We start from the raw sequence: 16,554 nt of genomic DNA on the forward strand, positions 1-16,554 counted from the left end.
TGGCTGTATTTGGATTTTCTCCTGCTGGTCAGAAATATGTCCCTCAGGAAGCAAAGGCAACTGAAAATAAAGCTTTTTTGGTCCATTTTCATCTGTGATGCTTGTCAGAGCCAGCTCTGTGGAATATGCTTGTTGATGTTTAAACATTTCTCCCAATCACGACTTTACAAACACACTGTATCAAGCTCCAAAAAAAAACCCAGAAAAAAAATCGGTAGAAAAAAATTAGCGGGACAATTTGGGAATAGCCCTGATTTCTGTGGAACCAAAAAGAAAGCAGAGTGAGGAAAGGGCGCAGAGAAAAAGGGGGGCAGTCCCCACAGAAGAGGAATGAAACAAATGGATTTGAAATGCTATTTGATGCTGCGAGGAGACTGTGAGCATGGAGGTTTTCGATGTGCCGGGCTTCTCTCCCCAAAGGCTGGCTCGGGGCTCTCGCTTTCAACACAACCCTCTCAAGCTGTACAACACAACAGCAGTTCAAATGGAAGCCGAATCCAAGCCGGCAGCTTCTCTTCATCCCCCAGCTAATTACCTGCAGAGTGACCGTATGCTTATTAAAATTCTCCTTTAAAAAGTTGTTTTCAACCCTTATAAGGCTATCAGAAACCAAGCAAGCTTGAGGAGGAACAAACTGCCTTGAAAGTTCCCTATTTTACATTTTGGCAAGAGAGGGAAATGATGAAAATAATCCAAAGGGAGAAGCCTGACATTGCGGTAATCTGGTGTAAAATTGGCTGAAATTGTAAATTCAGAAATAAACAAGGCAAGTATGGAAAGTGATGATGCTGCACTTGCTCTAATGAATAATTCCACAGTTTGTTTCTCATTCTGTTCAATGAATCAGCAGGAGAGGGGCCCTGTCCTCATTACTGGCAGTTGCAATTCCGACATAGTCCTCAGACACATGTCAAGTAACATCTCTGCTATTTAAGGTTCCATAGAAGCTATAGTAGTGTAAGTTATACACACTCACTGTTAGCTAAAATGCTTCCTGCAAAACATAAAAGTGCAAATGACATTTCAAGAAAATTCCTGTCCTTCTCGGTGAAGGCCACACACTTAAACACCATGACAAGATTTATTTATTCTAATGAAAAACCTTCTCCACGAAGCACCTTTCAGAACGACCCTTCAACCTTACAAATGTCTGACAACAGCGTTAGACGTATCTTTTCAGGGCTCTTTATGAAGGAACCAGTGATTTATTGTGAGGATCAAAGAAACTGTGGTTTACGATTAATTTTGCGTAATAGTTCTTTAATACCGTGGTTAAAATATGTCCCCTTAGTGATAGGGGTTGCATGAATTAGAATTAATTCCTGTTTAATTGTTCCTATATTTCAGTGACTATGATGGCGGCAGCAAGACCGAGGTAATTTATTTCCTGCTTAGGATGAAAGATGGGCGGCAGCCAAGGCTGCCAGGGGAGCAGTGGTTAATTGCAGTAGATTGCCTTATCTCCTTGTAATTACGTCTGTCTCTTTGGAGTTTCTGGCTCCAAATGGCCAATCGATACTAGAAGAAGGGGGAGGCAGAAATCTGGGTCCCAGACTGGACTTTGGGTCCATGGAAGTGCATGGCTCCAGAGTGTAGATAGCAGGGGAATTAAATCATATCAACAGAGGATGTGCTTTGGTTGCGGTAGTTTTGGAGGGAGACGTGGATTCAGTCACTTTGATTGACTTGTAGCTAACACCCACGCAGCACCCACGGGGCACATACTTCGCGGCTGCTCTAATGTCAAACAATTGCAACTCTAAATTTCAGGTAAGTTTCAATTAGTTTTTGAAAAAGGACATTTTTGTGGCGCTTCAAACACAAGAGTCATTCCTCAGAAAACAAGGATCTCCTGTTGTTTTCCTCCTACACTAACATGCAGTCAATGGAGCAAGAACACACTTTTAATTTAAAAAAGAAAATTCCATCACACCTAGATCAGAAGACTCAATCCTAAACCAGAGTTTAATGCTAAGGTGCATCACATATATGTTGATGACACATTTTTTCTGGCTTGATGTGGATCCTACCTTTTCAGAATATATTATATAAATTTGTCTTCCTCTCTGGGTAGCAGCAACATAGCCAATAATAGCTGGAACTAAAGAACAGTTACAGCTTGCCCAACTTAAGTCAATTACTCAAGACTCATATCCTTCTACTACATTTGCAAACCACAGTGATGCGTAACATTGCCTTTACCTCCATCTTCTGGGTGCATTACACAGCCTGTTGTATTTGCTGCAAACCAGTTGATGGAAATACAGCTAACATATATTTGTAGTTCGTGCCTTCCTTACTTATGGCATTAAAAATATTGGACGGACATCCTAAACAGATACTGGCTCAGGCTTTACAATAATTTCAGAGGGACCCGAAGACAGTTCAAGTCTTGATTAGATATGGGAATTATAAGACCTGATCCAGTCTTTATTGGATCATTATTATGCACTGCAGAACCTGGGCTGGAGGAGCCTGATTGGATCTGCATTAGACCTATTGACACATGGACCAAAGGTCAGTAGCAACCAAAGACGACTCAATCTAAACCTGACTCAGTAGCTTTGGATCAGCCCAGAGTCATACTCTGATGGAAGTATTCCACCCCAGTTGCTTTACATGAAAACACGTTTCTCTTAACCACAAAAAGGGATGTGTTTAAACTGATGCATAAAACACAAGACGACCATGATCGTTGTCTTACTTGTTGCAAAGCCTTATTTTCTTGCTCTTCTTGAAATCACCAGTGATATCATCAAAGTCCAAAGTATTCACTCTCAATTGCTGTGAGAAAAGGGCCTTGAGAGGATTTTGCATCATCTCTGCTCATTTGCTCCTCTTAAATGTGTAATCCTGAAATCTTTTGCAGCATCAGCCTCAAAATGCTTTCACTTTTTTGTTATTTAATCACCCATTCCATTAACACTCTTCTATGACCAGTTTTTATCTCCTTCTAGACCGACTCACTCGAGACCCTCTTCATGTAACAAACAATTGGTAAAAGCTGCCTGTGAAGGACCAGCGGGTCAAACAATGACAGCTCGGTCAGAGTCGTCATGTAGCCTCATGTCAAGCCCAAAGGTTCAGGAGGAAATGATTACTGTGTGGAGGTCAATATAACATGGTGGGAGGCAAATATTGAAGAGGAAGGGTGGTCACGTCCCACTGTCTGACTGGGCCTGGGTGTTCAATGGCATATGGTAGATGTGTTTGTGTGTGTATGTGTGTGAGTGTGAGGGGTAAAGAGGGGCAGGGAGAGAGATCAATCATACAGAAACATCCTATTGATGGGACGGAGTGGTGAGGTTAGCAGGGGCTCATGCTCCAGTCTGTTTATAACACCCAGCGCTCAGATTCACTCGCACCAATCTGTGTTTCCAAAGTTTGGATTTCCATTTGTTGATTAAGTGAACAAGACTTATATCAAGGAGTCTAAGTGAACACATTGAGCTAAAAAGTCCTTGAAAGGTCAACTGGACCTCTGTGTCTCTTCTGTCTTCCCCTTTTTTTTTCATTTTTGCATAAACTTGTATTTTTATATGTTTGCTTTTGATGTATGCAGCCTAAAAGGCGATTCTAGTGTTTTTCAGCCTGGCCCCTTCTGTGGGTCAAAATGATCAATAGTAACAGTGATAGTAACATTAAGGAGTAAAATAATTCAATAATCTTTGGAAACACGTAATACACATAATAATTTTGAACTATATCTGTTTGTTTTTTTAGTACATACATACAATACAGCTAATTGTCCAGAAACCCAATATTTTTGTGTTCTGCTCTTGCTTGTTGTTGATTTTGGAGTGGCTACAATTGACCTAAATCTTTGTGGTTTTACTTGTAGTGTCACTTCACCTTGCATTCTCTTTCCTATTTACTTTTCTCTTGTTAGACATCACCATGTGAAAACACTTTCCTCATCTACTTTGTGTATACTCTGGTTAAAATAGATCAGGATTAGGTTCTTTGTCCAAACATAATCCTCCTCATCCTCTCTTGGAAAGTTGGCCATGATTAGTATCAGCAGTTGATTCTGATGCGTTAAATCACTGCATGCAATAAGGAAAGGAGTTCGGAGTAGATATCTTACTCTAAAATCTCAAAACCTTTTTTTCAAAGTGAATGTTGAGCACAACCCGAGCTCTATAAAGGCAGGCAAGACTGAGGCAATAGTCTGCTCCTATGTCCCACTGCTAACATCCATGGCAGCTAAGCTAACTAGCACTCAGCCCACTAGTTGAGATCTGGAGCTCTGCAATGCATGCAGAGAATAAGGAAGGAGATCTGTCTGTTTGTCTTACTGTAAAAATGATTGACAACAAGCGTATCTCTGTGAAAGGAGGCATGTTCCTTTGATGTCCTCGCACTTAATTGATTGAACGGGAGCATTATCAGTGATTACTTCTGATTCAAGAACTTTAAGAAGAAGAAGAAGAAGGTAAAACCTGAAAAACTGTCTGGCTTGGTCTGGTTGCTAAATCTGCAGATATGACTCTTTCTTGTTTGTGCGCATGATCACTTACTTTTTTCAATTTCATTGAAGCAGTTTTTGTAAACTCTCTCTTCGTCTCTCTATGTAGGCCTCCAGTCTGAACAGACAAGGACAAAGCACCTGACTTTCATGACAGTGTAACCCACCAGACGATTCAACCCGCTCACATTTCCACAATCCACAATCTCCATTACCACTCTCCAGCAGGTAATTGACTTCTCGTCACATTTGCCTCACTGTTAACGCTACTATGCTCCTTTCTAAAGAAGGGGTGAAGGGCCCTTTGAAGTGACTGCAGGTTTGGTTTTAAAAGCCCTTGGCTTCTCCGCAGCTGATTGAGAGTCAGCTCCTGTCAGAGTCGGAGTGGGAGGTGGAGGCGGGAGTTGCATCAGGATCTGCCTTTATCACCGGGTCTCCTTCAAAGGGAAGATGGGATTTTTTGATAATGAGAGGGCAAAAAAAAGAGAAAAAAAGAAGAGCTTGGAGTGTCACGGAACAGTGTAATTGTGAGAGGAGCGTTTGCCTTTCGGTCCTGAGGTTCAGGGACTTGGTTTGTCAGCGACACCATGCAGCACACAGTAATTTTCAAGTAATTCTCGCTGTCTCAGGTGACACAAAGGGGCTGAAGGCAGAGGACGAAAAAGAGAGAGAGAGAGAGACAGATACACTTAGAGCAATCAAAGACCTATTGGACCCCATGCTGAGTACATGGCGTCAGCTGGTGTGAATGGCAGCGTGGAAGACGAGGGGGGCATATGAGTGTGTGTGTTCGTAAAAAACTGTGTGAGTATGCTCGGCATTCAATCTGTATTTTTGAATTGTCTCAGCGCTTTCTCAGTCAGGAAGAACTGCACATGTAGGCATGTTGACAGCAGGAGCTGACATTCGAGAGAGGAGACTACATCTGCCAGGTGGGCTCTGTGTTTTTATTATCATGTAAGGTGAACCATTTATGTTTGACATTAAAGCCTACTGATCTATTGGTTTCAATTCCTCGTATTTTCTTTTCTACTTCATGTCATTATATTTAATGGATATTTTTGGGAGTAAAACCATGACCATAATCACATAAACAGAAATGTATCAAACGCTATATAAAGACACGTCCAGATGTTATGACTGAGGTTTTTGCATTTGTGTGTGTGTGTGTGTTTGCAGAGAATATATTTACTCGTGAAATAAAATGTAATTTGATGGGAATTAATTCCAATGTAACCTTTTTTTTTTTTAATGTTGCCAGATGTATGTTTCTGTTTTATTTTCATTTCAATGTTTCATGTGTCTTTGCATTAGGGCAGTTGGTGATGGATGGTTCAGTCTCTATCTACAACATTTATAATCCACATATAGACGGAGACAAATTGATTAGGAGTAGAAAAGTTATACTGAACTTCTGTCTACGTGTTTCCAAACTTAAGCAGAGTTTTCATTCATCCATTTTCCTCCACTTGTTCCTATCAAGGGTCGTGGGGGGGGGGCTATCCCAGTGGCTACAGGCGAGGGGAGGGGTTCACCTTGGACAGGTCACCAGTCCATCGCAGGGCCAACACATATAGACAAACAACCATTCACACTCACATTCATACCTACAGTCAATTTAGAGAATCAATCAGCCTCGTCCCCAATTGCATGTCTTTGGACTGTGGGAGGAAGCTGGAGTACCAGAGAGAACCCAGCAGGAACAGGGAGAACATGGAGACTCACACATAAAGACCCTGTGCTCAACCCGGGGCTCGAACCCAGAACTTTCTTGCTGTGAGGCCACAGTGCTGACCACTGCAGCCGAGTTTTCATTCATATGATTTGTTATTTGTTTGCTTTTACTTCTTTGACTTGCCTTTAAATTTCTTACTCATCATTCTTTTATATTCCATTAAGAAGTAAAATTGCAGTAATGAAATGCAAACACAAAAAGACTAAATGATTTAGTCTTGTAATTGCAAAAGCCTTTTGCATACTAACTGCTCTCTAATACAGTTTCAGCCCAGTTCATACATTGCGATTGGACAGTTTTTCTTTATATATTTCAAATGCAATCAAGTCAAGTCCAGTCAGTTTATTTTGATAGCGCCAGATCACAACAAAAGTTATCCAATGACACTTTATGAGTAGGTCTAGCAACACACTCTTTTTAATTTCCACCCAACAATTCTCCATCAGCAAGCACATCTTGCAACAGCGGTGACAAAAACCTTCCTTTTAACAGGTAGAAGTGTTTAGCAAACCCAGGCTCGGTGGGAACGGCCATCTGCTTTGATGGGTTGGGAGAAAAGAGAGCAGGAAAACATGGACAGAGACACAGATGGATAAGGGAAAGAGACAGATCTGGATAAAGAAAAGAGAGAGAAAGAGACAAAAACAGACAGAAGGACACCAGTCCATCAACCAGTGTTCCCATTTCTTGCCTTGTTTCAGATCCTACTAAATATCATAGACTGCTGGTACTTTTTTTTTTACATGAGATCTGATAATAAATTCCATAGTTATCTAAAGGCTGCCCTTTACATCTGAAATTAAAGACATCTAAAAAGAAAATTGTTGCTCATGGAACTACAGAATGATTATTAAGAAATGATGTGTGTATTCTGTTTGCATTTTACTTGATACTGACATTAAATACTATGATTTGACCAGTAGCTTTTATACGAAAAGTTTAAAATATAGATTCAAAAATATAGATTCAATTTCCAGTCAATTATATTTTACTTAGAGTGTTAATATATTTAATTTTTGACAGTTAGTTTCCTAAAAATTATTTTAACTTTCACCGTTCATTTATACGGTGCACACACAGCCAGGAAATTCTTCTGGAAAAGTTATTTATTTATTTATTTATTTATTTATTTTAATGGATGTGCTCAGATAGTCCATTTTTCCTTCCAAAGATTCTGAACTGTGAGATGGAACCTTTCAATATCTCTGTGACCGAATCAAATTCTCTAAAACACTTGGAAAAGTGCTCCTTTCGCGTAGGATACACTGGAGCAGCCCTTGTCAGAGGATAAGAGAAAATGCCATCCCACGTTTCTTCTTCTTCTGCAGCAGCAACTTCGACAGTGATGCAGTTGGTGATTTATACTTACGCTCTCTTAAACTTCTTCGATAAAACAGCATCAACAGATGTGCATTTTTTCCTTGTGAATTTACAAATGCAAATGTTCTGCACGTTTTGAGTCAGCAATTGGAATTCAAAAAACAAACAAACCTGAACTCGTGAACATGTTTTTTACTTTTCAGCCTTCAACTTAGTTCAAAAATAAAAATCGAGCAATTTCTTCTGCAAAGTTCGGAACTGCAGTTTTCCTGTTGACGACCAACATTATTTGTTGCAGGGACATTAATTAATGCACGGACACGTATTGAAGGGCTTTGGCAGTCTTTTTATGTTCTCTAAATGAAATAATCAGATAAACAACAATCATCAGTACAACGCCGTAAATAAACCAGCTGTAGGGGAGGATGGCTGCCTCACGCCGGTGCTTCTGAGTTTTAATTAAATCATTAAAAAGCCTCACGTGTACTGTAAATGTTCACGGTGCCTGGAGACACTTACTTTCTGCTGTGAGGGATTGCTGCAGGTATTTATGACACGTATGAAGCATATATTTGTTTATCTCTTCTTCCACAACCTGCTAATATGCTTCCACTGTATATGTTAAACCCTCAGGTGACCCGTGAGTGTTGTATTGCTGCAGCCAGAAAAGCTTTTAACCTGCTCATATGTTTCTCTACGTTAACTTTTAAGATGTTTTAAACTCTTAGTTATATTGCAACAACCAGAAGTTACTTACTACTGTTTAGTTAGGACCTGAGCCTGTAGGTACTTCAGGCGAAGACCCCATTATCTTTGCTCGTTACTACTACTACTACTACTAAAGATTTATAAGATTAACATCAGATGGCAGGGGGGATGAGTTGTGCAAGTGCTCTCTATGGGACACTTTCATTTCATGTTTTTGACTGATAGCTTTTATTTCACGTTAGTGATGAAATTATATTTTACTACAAACAAGGTGAAAAATTTAAGAATCTACGGAACATTGTGTTTTCATCAGGGATACACACTTCAATAACATGCACTTTAGAATGTCAAGCAGTTGTGTTTTTTTCCCACCTCCCTCTGTCTACTCCTTGACTGTATGTTTTCCATTGGGGTTGAGGAAAAGTGGCAAGAAGTAAAAGATAAGAGGGAATTTTTGAATGCATCCATAGTCAAGTCTCTCTCTATATATATACTGTATATGCAAGCCTATAGTCAAAATGTGTCTGTGTTGCTTTGTAACTAACTCCCTCATATTGGAGACAGTAGTAAGATTCTTTCACTTTCAACCACGCTTGTTTGTAGTCATGCTGTACTACAAGAACACTGCACGTCATCAACATGATACAACTTAAAAACTGCACTGTGTCATTCACTCTAGCGATCATGAAACATCCTTCCTCTTACGTTGGCGATGTGAACAAGACGAATCATGAGCGAACAGTAACATGGTGATACAAAAAGAAAAATGAACTCCTTTGACACCAACTTGACCTTCACACCCATAACAAGAGGACACTACCCCTCTTTCTGTGGAAGTGCATATTGGGTCAGGACTTAAAGCACGAGAATCTGAACTCATCCAATATCAGATTTATTCCTAGAGACGGTGTTTGTATGAGCATTTGCTGGAGATTGTGTGTGTATGTGCAAGTGTATGTGTGTGTGTGTGTGTGTGTGTGTGTGTGTGTGTGTGGCTGGCCTGGTGATGCGGGTGTTTCTGTGGCCCCAGCCTCATTAAGAAAAGAGCAGTAATGGATGTCAACAGGCTGGCCCCTTCTTACTGTGTCAACATTAATCACTGGCCCTGGATGCCACCACCCCTCACCACTCTGCTTAACATTCACAATACGCTGCAGCAGAGTCTCCTGCAATGGGCCATTCACAAATACACACACACACACACACACACACACACACACACACACACACACACACACACACACAATTACTCTGGGGCTTCTGTGCTCATCTCTTTAGCTGTCTCTCTTTTTTCTTTCTTCCTTTTGCTTCTGAGACTTGCACGTTTGTCAAAAGTCAGTCGGGATTATTCTCCTTGAACAGCCTCAGTCAGGTATGGAGGCACAAAAATATCAGGACAACATCGGTATCTACAGATATTATAGTGGTATGAATACACAACAGATGATGAAATGATGCAGTAAATACATAGTGAATACATGAATAATAATAAGAGTAACAAACTTTCATTCAGAAACTGCTGCTCAAAGTGCTTAACAATGAAGGGGAGGAAAAATAACGTGTTAAGAAGTGTTAAATTAATATCCAAAAAGAATATTAAAATGAATATAACTAAGTGTAAATGTCATGTGCATGGAAGGTAAAACCTTCTAGTCTATTACCACCCAACTGTTTTCCAATCTGGTTGAATAGTTATTCTCGTCTTGGTGTTGGAAATTGAGCAATCGCATGTCTCATAATCACCTACAGGCATTTGGGTCCAACTGTGGTTTGTAAAGATATTAATCTGGGGTCTTGCCCAGTTAAGCCACATTTTTTCTCTTTTATTGTTCTAATTAAATTATTGGCATGTTTGAATTTGCTATTATTTCTAGAAAAGTGTTCCTGTAGGGCATTTTGAAGAAAAAAAGTATTTGTATTGCAAGTGTGTCATATCCTTGAAACAAATATTTCTTACATGTATGAAAGTTCTTTTCATTTCAGTTATCAGCGGGTGCACCTTTTCACAGGATGGCTCGTGTGTAGTATGGTGACACGAAACCAAAGTTTTTGCTCTCATAATTTAATCCAACATGTGTGTGCATGTGATTGAGAGAGAGAGCTTGCGCTGAGCACACTCGTCAAAATTTGACAGAGTGCGAGTGAACAAAGCTTTGCTGTACATCACGAAACACAACGTCAAAGATCTTTTATGATATTATGAGGAGTGTGAAAATATTTTCAGTTCATTATAAAATGGTGGCGTGACAAATTAGAGTGTGGTGGGCCGTCGCACTCTAGGTAATTAATGGGAAACACTGTTGTAATAGCCCTCGGGCTTGTGGAGCCACTTGGCGTTTGGGGGTCTTTGGGACCTGTGCCAACCCAGGAGACAGGGCCGTGTCTGGGGGATTAATGAACCCTGGGCCCAGTCCTGCCTCCAACATTAATTGTTTCCGCAGCTCTGGCAGTCGTTTTCTACACCTCCTCTCCTCCTCTCAGCTGCACAGGGTTTCCTTCTGCTGTATTGCATTCTTCACAATTGTGTGTCATTCATACCACATGGTGTGTTCATGAAATGGGTTCATTGTCTTGTTGGGACAACTCTCTCTCTGTCTCTCTCTCTGTCTCTCTCTCTGTCTCTCTCTCTGTCTCTCGTGTTCTCTCTATGTGCTCTGAGGCTTGTTGCTCTGCCTGTTGAATATGGAGGCAGAACATGTCTCTCAGGATGAATTATGATGATATGGTCAGTATGTTACTGTGTGGCCGTCGGCATAAATACACACACACACACACACACACACACACACACACAAACACACACACACAAACACACACACACACACACACACAGATGCACTGCACACACACCGCCTGAATGCTTGCTTTAAAAACTTGGTGGGACACACACTCATGTATATGCTCTAGCTCTCCTTAATGGGGCAGTCAAGCGCTATGGCGTCCAACCCCGGGGCTTAACTTCAACATCATGTTATGATATGTTACACAAAGAAAAGCTCACCATGCAAAGATTTTGAGAGCTTGCTTATGCTTGCTGTTGTCTACAAATCTCAATATCTCCATATTTAAACTTCTTTTTTTTTAAACTCATAAACGGAATGACTAACTTTTCATGCTTTTCTGTGTGTAATGTCAGAAACTCACAGATACAAATGTCCATTAGTGTTCTTGGATGCTGTTTTTATGGAGATTTTGTTTATTAAATGCTTGGAAAGACCATATTGTCATTATATAAAAAAAAACAGCATAAAAACATGGAGACATGAAGAGCAGTGATGTTCATGTCCTGAGCCATAGACATTGTCAGTGTATCAGCTCCAACTGTCTACAATGATTGACTGCAATGACTGTTAATATACTCACATTATGCATCCTGGGTGGACTTTTAGTGTTTCAGGCTCAAATGTATGAGAGATTGTTCTTAAAAAAATGTTGTGACCCCCACTTCCATCTTGAAATAAGTGCCTCACACAGCACAAACAGTATTTAGGCAGTTAGTGTTTTCAAATGAGGTATTTTCATTGCCTCAAAAGGAATTACAGATATGGAATGAGAAAAACAAGGGATGGATTCAGAAAATCACCCCCTGAACCAGGAAACATATCCAGCCCATCGTGTTGTTACACCAATGCATGGATCAGAACCAATCTGTTGTGGCTGTGAAAAGCAGGTGGATCTCAATGTCAAACGAGACATGCACTTGTGGTGATCCCACCACAATCAAAGTAAAAATGATCACCGTTTTCAATTCTTCTTTCTGCTCCACTTGTAGTGTTGGCTGCTGATCTTCCATTAATGTTGTTCCTCATGTTGATGGTACTTCTTATCTCCTGACACACCACTGAAATCACATTCTTCATCACACTAGATAAAGGTTCTCCAGTGTTGAGTGTCTTGCCTCTGTTCCCTCTGTTTCAAGTGAATATGTCTTCTTCACCATCTTTATGTTAGCCAGATGTCTTTTTATTTCTTCCTTTGTACATTTTGGCATGTGGCAACCAATTTTGGACAGTGAACAAATTTCCTACTCCCTGAAAAAAACAACCCGGTCTCCCAGCCTTTCGTGATGGCAACACGTTCTGATTGATTAATTCACAACTTGATGGCATCACGAATATGACCTGATTTACGTGATGTGGTCACGACTAACTCGAACCCTAAACCTAACCCTTAATGGAAATGGCTGAATGTGTTACAGCAATAGCCTATCAACATCAATAGCGACTATATTAAATATTAAACTCTTATGTGATATATCGACCAAATTTATGGCGAGTTGTGACTACATCACTTCAAGCGAGTCAGGACCACATCACTTAAATCAGGTCACATTCGTGATGGCTTCATGCTGTCAATTAATCTTTCAGAATGTCGAAAGGCCACGAGACTGTTGGAAAAAAAACCTCTCACCTGTTTATCTTATTGCATTATTTTCGTAATTCTGGTCTGTGTACCCAGAGAGAACCCACGCAGGCACAGGGAGAACATGCAGACTCCACACAGACACAGAAAGACCCAGTGCCCAAGCCGGGACTCAAACGTGGAACCTTCTCGCTGTGAGGCGACAGTGCTAACCACTGTTCCACCGTGCCGCCCATAGATCATACTGTTGTGTAAAATCTTATTTTCATAATTACCAGTAAAGTATTGACAAGTAGTGGGTCCTAAATACTATTTTCTAGAACTGTTTTCCTCATGATAATTCTGTCACTGCATTGAAGAATTTGAAAAATATGACCTCTTGAAGAAGTAAAACTGTGGAATCAATAAGCAGACTCAGTAAATACAATTCCAATGATAACAACATGAAATCTCTAAGGCCTAATAACAGCTAGATCCATAGACTAAAACTAGGATAAACTAGAGGGTGCTTCATAATCTCAACCAACCCAATTAAAAAAAAATACAGCAACAAACAAACACATTTTTCGCTATGTTGCTATGTATCTGCTCCAAAATGTAATGGGTTCTTCCTCGGCCCATGATATATCCCTCCACCAAGTTTTCTGAAAATTGGCCTCATAGTTTTTATGTAATCCTGCTGACAGGCCGAAAAAACCAAACAAACGGCTCCGATCCCTTTACCTCCTCAGTGGAGGTAAAAATAAACTGAGTGTGATAAGCATCAGAGCTCAAGTTGGAGTGTGCTGTCCTGAGATGCCTCCCCACACTGTACTCTTCTTTTCATAGAGTTCGGGTAACACTGATTACACAATCAACACACATGCACGCACGCACGCACACACACACACACACACACACACACACACACATCCAGCCAAAGCCCAAACAAAATCTCCCCATCCCACACATTCTGAAAGTGTTGCTTTTTCTCTGTGATTTATAGAACATCCCATACAGGCATAAAACTGCTGTAAATGCAAGTTAAAAACAGAAACTCTTCCTTGTGTTATTTCTACAAATATTACTTTAAACTAGAGTGTCCCAGCCCTGCAGTAAATTATACCTTTCCCTGCTCTAGTCAGTGCCATTTACCTGGGTATTAAAAAGAAAAAAGTATGCAGGATATAGCCAACTATCTTTACTTAAGATAAATTTGAAGCCATCATTCACACCAAAAGTGTGTTTTTTCTTCCAAGTGTTCACAAATAGGTGTCTTGAGCTCATAAGAATGTATTTTCCCACCTGTGTTACTTGTCTATAATTCCAGAATGCAGAAAGGGCCAGCCATGTATGGGTTATGGCATTCAACAACAACTACTGCAGCAGACAGAAAAACTACAAACGAATGTCTTGGGGGGGGGGGGGGTTGCTGGCTGGTGGTGCCTTATGGCCTGAAGCTTGGCCTGCTCTGGGGGGAGGGAGAGAACAGGGGATGGGTGGAGGGGATGGGGGTGGAGGGTTGGGGGTAGCTCTGTCCGGGGGCGGTGGGCCTGGTCGTTGTAGTGGGCTGTGGTTTGCCCCGTCTGGGCATGGAGTGTGGGCGGGTGTCGGCCTGGCTGCTGGCGGGCCCTTTATGGGGCTCTGGCCGGACCTCGGGCTGGAGGGTTTCCATGCCCCTGGGCTCAGCTCGTGCTGTGGGGGTTGCCCGGTGGGCTCGGGGTCCTTTGTCTGCCGTGTCTCTCTGTGGGCTGCCTCCGGGCGGGGGTTGCTGCTCCTATGCTTTCCTGCGGGTCCTGACATAGGTTGGGCCTGTGGCTGTTTCCTGGGCGAGGTGGCCTGGGGCTCCCTGTGTTCTGGGTGTTTCTGGGTGCCCTGGTGGCTTGGTCTTGACCTGCCTGCTATCCTGGACTGGGGGCGTGATGTTCTGGCCCCCCATATCAGCTACAGTCAGCTACCCACAGCATCCAAGACAAACCGTAGCACACACATACACACACACATACACACACATGCGCATACCCACATCCACAGTCGCGGTGCACAACTGATCCACAATCACACACTCAGACATTTATTTGAAAAATTATATTAAACCAAATGGTAAATTTGCACTGGAAATTCTGCAACCAACGTTTTTCTTTTTTTTTCTGTTGTTATTGTTGTTACTGTTTTTTGTTTGTTTGCTTATTTTTTCTGCTATTTTTGTTGTTTTTGTGTGTCGCCCCCTCCCCCATCTTCCCTATCCTGTCCCTTTTCTCTCTTCCTAGCCACTCCTGAGCCTCAGTCCTTTATCAATTAACCAATATAACCAATAAATTAAACACATAGGAGGAGTTTATCAGATTCCCCATTTGCAGAGTAAAACTGCTTCAGAACAACAAGGCACCAGGAACATGGATGCTGCTTGCCCCAGCTACTGAACAGGACAGGTTAAAAAAAACTGTCGCCTCACAGCAAGAAGGTTCCGGGTTCGAGCCAGTTTCGTGCCTTTGGCATGAGATCTTTCTGTGTGGAGTCTCCATGTTCTCCCTTTGCCTGCGTGGGTTCTCTCTGGTACTCCGGCTTCCTCCCACTGTCAAGACATCAAGACATCAAGAGGGGACGAGGCTGATTGGATAGTCTAACTTGACCATAGGCATGACTGTGAGTGTGAATGGTTGTCTGTCTCTATGTGTTGGCCCTGTGATGGAATGGCAACCTGTCCGGGGTGAACCTCGCCTCTCGCCCGAAGGCTGCTGGGATAGGCTCCACCCCCCCACAACCCCGAACAGGATGAGCGGAAGAATTTGGATGGATGGATGGATTAGAATGATATGCGTTACTATGTCTTTTTATGCAGATACACAAATTCCTTTCTTCCTTCTGCAAGTGGGCTACTAAATGCTAGGCAACGTGCAGCCACCTTAGCCAATTTCATAAAGTGGGTTAATGTTTTTTGATGTTTGAAGTTTGGTCTGTGTACTAGTCACTAGCATGTGGATGTGGATGACTGATTGCTGTTGGTTAATGTATTTATTTATTTTATGCACACTAATGTAGACATAAATCCCCAATTGGAGACTAATAAAATATTCTGAAACAGTTCAATCTACTGCCCATGATGAAAGTTATTTTATAATCCCAAATTGGCTAAAGTTAGAAGATAAAACTTTGTAATCATATCGTGGAAGTGATATCATATTTCCCATTTGTGTCAGAAAATCCTTTACAATGCTTTATTTAGAGTTTTTTTTTTTTTGTCAAAGTGCATTGCCCTGTGGAACATCACTGCTTGAAGCTGTAAACTTTGAATTGAATTCTTTGACAGACTCTAGTTTAACAGGTCTTTAGTGCTTCTTTGTATCTTCTTGAGTCGTTTTAGTTGAGTTCTGTGCTGTGTACAAGGTCAAAAGAATCATAAATCTACTCGAAAACAAAGTTGGTTGTCAAACAATTTCCCCAACCCACACAATGACATTCTGCTCCTTTTCCTTTTCCTAAGTGTGTCTATATCATTATCACCCCCAAAGGACAATTTATTCTCCACATTACAAGGCACATAGAGAGAGACAATAGGCTTTATAGACAGAACACAGTCTACATTACTTGTTTTAACACAGAAAATGTTCCATTCACAGCTTCTATATCCTCCATTGCACAGTCAAATGATCCCTGTAGTTTAAGGCACCACAACCATCGAGTGATGGCTTTCCGTCCATGAAGCTTGTTTTATGGAGTCATTGAATACACATTATGGAAATGCTTCGGAGAGGGGAAGAGAGTGGCAGGGCCTGGGAAGGAAAGGCATGCTGGGGAATTCAGTGCTCTTTGGCTTTGCCAATCTGGCAGGACGTGTTGTTTAGTATGTAAAGTAGCTGTACCGAGACACCAGCTCTGTGGAGAGACAGATTGGACTGTTGCAGTGATTGACCTTGTCCATGAGGCCTTGCTTGTCTCTTCTCTCTGCGGCACACAGTTCATTAGGCGCTGATCAGAGGCT

At 41.4% G+C, this 16,554-nt stretch overlaps 1 protein-coding gene across 5 annotated transcripts in view; it reads left to right on the forward strand.

Moving 5' to 3' along the window:
- rbfox3a (RNA binding fox-1 homolog 3a) overlaps positions 1 to 16,554 on the forward strand; it is a 661,616-nt gene that overhangs the window by 63,927 nt on the left and 581,135 nt on the right. For 4 of the 5 annotated variants that reach the window (XM_086195774.1, XM_086195768.1, XM_086195772.1 and 1 more), the window contains exon 2: positions 4,578 to 4,696. The exons of the other annotated variant lie outside the window; for it this stretch is intronic. The gene's annotated coding sequence lies outside the window, so the exon portion shown is untranslated. The remainder of the gene's footprint in view (positions 1 to 4,577; positions 4,697 to 16,554) is intronic. 5 annotated transcript variants of the gene reach the window in all.

Source organism: Aulostomus chinensis, chromosome 23 (assembly GCF_037954235.1).
Source record: "Aulostomus chinensis isolate RoL2024-O1b breed Wild chromosome 23, RoL_Achi_v1.0, whole genome shotgun sequence".
NCBI classification, from domain to species: domain Eukaryota; kingdom Metazoa; phylum Chordata; class Actinopteri; order Syngnathiformes; family Aulostomidae; genus Aulostomus; species Aulostomus chinensis.